The sequence below is a fragment of the Medicago truncatula genome, chromosome 2, assembly GCF_003473485.1.
Source record: "Medicago truncatula cultivar Jemalong A17 chromosome 2, MtrunA17r5.0-ANR, whole genome shotgun sequence".
NCBI lineage: Eukaryota > Viridiplantae > Streptophyta > Magnoliopsida > Fabales > Fabaceae > Medicago > Medicago truncatula.
In genome coordinates this window covers 29,721,084-29,724,908 of record NC_053043.1, presented here as the reverse complement: position 1 = coordinate 29,724,908, position 3,825 = coordinate 29,721,084, and the positions used below count along the sequence as shown (strand labels likewise).

The 3,825-nt window shown below is 34.8% G+C and overlaps 1 pseudogene; it reads left to right on the top strand.

Annotated features, from left to right (window-relative positions):
* Positions 1-1,598: 1,598 nt before the first annotated feature.
* Positions 1,599-1,679, top strand: LOC120578825 (uncharacterized; annotated as a pseudogene).
* Positions 1,680-3,825: the final 2,146 nt, after the last annotated feature.

Genomic DNA, 3,825 nt, shown 5'->3' with positions numbered 1-3,825 from the left:
TCCCATGATTCGGGTTGTTGATTGCTTCTTGCTTGCACCACTTCCAGAGGCTTCAATCTCCTCACTTTTCCTCTTTGATGCCATTAACCTAGTTGACTTGGTTTAGCTTTGGGTGGATGAATGTTGGTGAAGTTTATGGAGGAAGGATGAAAGAGGTTATTTTGGTTAAATAAGGGAAGAATTTTTTTTTTTTTTTTTGGCTGATGGGTTGGCACGGCCGTGCCACCACAGGCACGGACCGTGCCAACTCTCTGGAAAAAGAGTGAAGATTTTTTTTTTTTTTTTGGTTTCTGGTCAACGGCTTCAAATTTCTTTCACTTTTTCGCATCATATTTGGACAAATACCTACAAAACAAATTAAAATAACACAAAACAAACAAAGTAAAAGCAATAAAACTCATGGGTTGCCTCCCACGAAGCGCTCGTTTAGAGTCATTAGCTTGACAATCAAGAGGTTTCTCTACCCTATATCCAATTTTTCCCAAAGGGATAATGGCATCAACTTGGCATTCTCTCCCAAATTACACATGGCTTTCTCAATGCTTTCGGATCCTATGACACAAGGTATGGGAAAACTTTCTGGATTCTTAAGTTTAGATGGCAATTTGTTTGGAAGTATTTCAATAAAAATTCTAAACTGGTCATCTAACTTGGATTTGACAAAACCTTGTGTTAATGGATTTTTAGGCTCATGAGGTGGTGAAACAAATGGCTTTTCATTCTCTCCTATAGTTTTCTCACTTTGAGGCTCATCACTTCCTATCTCTCCCTCATTGTTCTTAATTTTTACAACGGGGTCCTCTAATTGGTTACCATCCCTAAGAGTAATAGAACTTATATGACCTTTGGGGTTGGTTTCAGTTTGACCTGGAAAGATCCCGGTGGTTTGAGAGGAAGCAGTCACGTGTTGGGCCACTTGAGAGATTTGGGTTTCAAGCATCTTATTGTGAGTTGCTATGAAGACTACCTTGGATGTGATTTTGGCAAGAGAGTCATTCAAAAATCCAGTTTGGTTTTTAACCTCTTGGAGTTGCTTGGATTGATTTATAACATAATTTTCCGTTAAAAGTTCCAAGCTAGATTTTTGAGGGACTCTTTGGTTGTTTGCATAACTGGGTTGTGTTGTTTATTGTCCAAAAAGATTTTGAGGGGTTTGATAACAAAATTGGTTGCTTCTAAACCCTTGATTATATTGAGCATATTTTACTTGCTCAGGACCTCTAACAACACTACCTAGTTGGCAATCAATGCCAATATGGCCAAATACACCACAAACTTCACAAGGAGGTGATACAGGGGCAGGTGTGACAGCACTAGTATTTATTTTATCAAATTTTTGTGTTAGTGCGTCAACCTTAGTAGTTAGATGATCAAGGGAGGAAATTTCGTATATACCTGCCTCTTTTTTAGAGGGTGAAGAAGAAGTGATGACTCTCTCACTTGTCCACTGATACTGGTTTTGTGCCATGCCCTGGATCAAATCATATGCTGCTGTGTAAGTTTTATTCATCAAAGCTCCACCTGCAGCTGCATCAACATAAATTTTTGTGGTATACAAAAGACCATTATAAAAGGTGTGGATAATAAGCCACTTCTCTAAACCATGATGGGGCAAAGCCTAAGCATTTCTTTGAAACGCTCCCACGCATCGTAAAGAGATTCACCATCTTTTTGAGTGTATTGAAAAAGCCTCGCCCTTAATTGAGCGGTTTGAAAAAGGGGAAAGAATTGGGCAAGGAAAGCTCGCCTCATTTGGTCCCATGAAGTGATAGAACTAATTGTCAATGAATGAAACCAAACACTATCTCTATCCCTTAAGGAAAAAGGAAAGAGATGCAGCCTTACGGCCTCTTGGTTTGCCTTCAAAGTTCCACTGAGTCTTAAAAAAATTGAAACATGAAGATTCGGATCCTCAGTAGGTGATCCGAAAAATTGATTTTGCTGCACTAGATAAATAAGTGCAGGCTTTATTTCAAATTTAATACCCTCAACCGTTGGGTACACAATAACATCGTATGACTCATCTGAAGATGTGATTGCATACTCTTTGAGAGCACGTTTCTCATCCATATTGTTATTATCTTCTTTGAGCCATGCCTGAAATCAAAACGGTTAAAGATAGAAAATAAAAATAAAATAAATAAAATAAGGAGAAAGGGAGAGAGAGAGAGAGAGAGATATTATATATATATATATATATATTTATTATTTATTTATAGAGATATATATATATATATATATATAAATAAAAAATAAATAAAGAGATAAGAAAAAGAAATAAAATATATATTTTTATATATATAAATATATATATTTTATTTACTTGTATATTTTTTTATTTTTTTTAGACTAACCACTATTAAAAAGTTAATCAAATTACAATAACTACCCGGCAGCGGCGCCAAAAACTTGATGAGATAAAACCGCAAGTGAACGGTTATATCGAAGTAGTAAAAATAGAGTATCATTCCGACAGGGAGTTATGAATTCAATTAACTTTAGATAATGATTAGACCGAAGATTTATAAGGTAGAAAGGTTTGGGTTTTTAATTAAAAGCAAATAATAAAAGAAAAGATAAAAGCCTTGGGATTATTGGTTCATCTAAATGACAAGTCTTTCACAAACCAAACTATAAGCTTATAACTTTATGTTAGACCTAATTTCTCAAGACAGTTTCTCTTTTGTTCCTCTAGCAACCAAGCCTATTTCGCTGACTTGATTACTATTAGATTTTGGCTCCTCTAACAACCAAGCCTATTTCGCTGACTTGATCATTATTAGTTCTCTTGAAGATCGAAACTATATGTCTCAAAGATTTCAAAGACTATTTCGCTGCCTTTGAAACCCTTGTCTAAATTCACTTGTTCGAATATCAAAGCTCCACTTTCGTTTTATGAATTGATATTTGAGATGATGAATAAACAATTATCAAACCCTCCACTTTCGTTTCCACAGTTTGATAATGGTTGATCCATGTTAAAGCGGTGAATTTAGATAAGAAATTAGGGTTACATAAGATTAAGGCTTAGAGCTTGGCTTGATTATGATTAAGTCATTTAGACTTATCCAACAATCCCAAGACAAAGAGAATTCTACTCACCAACGTTCATTGTAGACATAGAGAAGAAGAGAGAAAACATAAAAGTAAATAACAAGAAAGTAAAGGTGAACTTTTATTCAAAGAAACAATTGTCACTTATTATTTCAGAGAACAAAAGATGAATATTTGTGATGGCTAGCTACTCTATTTATAGTTTACATTCGACTTAAAATCTAAGCAATCACTAGAATGTTCCACAAGTAAACTAAAATAGAGTAGCTTAAAATCTAAGCAAAAGCAGCAAAAGTAGTTCTGGAGGGTGGCACGGCCGTGCCAAGCCTAGCACGGGCCGTGCCAAGTTTCTGACTTGAGGGAGATATATTTTTGTCTCCGAATCTTCGTATTTTCGTACCAAATCAGCTCCAAAACCCCTTTCTTTTGCTCCAAGACTCAATCCATCAAATATTCGTTCCTGAAATATAATAATATGCAATTGTAGTAAAATAGCTCAAAAAGGAAATAATATTAAAATAAAATAAACTTAAATCTAAATAAAAGGAAACTAAATAACATATAAAAATAGATAATAATTGACATTAGCAGGGTTAATCATAGGTTTACAATTACATATAGGGTTGAACATTGTTCTATCAATTGTGATCCATGGTTCATTAGCAGGGAATAAATCATTACAGATTTCCTCACATGTACATGGTTTAAGATAGGTTTCATCAAGGCAATGTTAAACGCAATATTAGGCTTACCATCAAGGTAGAGATCATG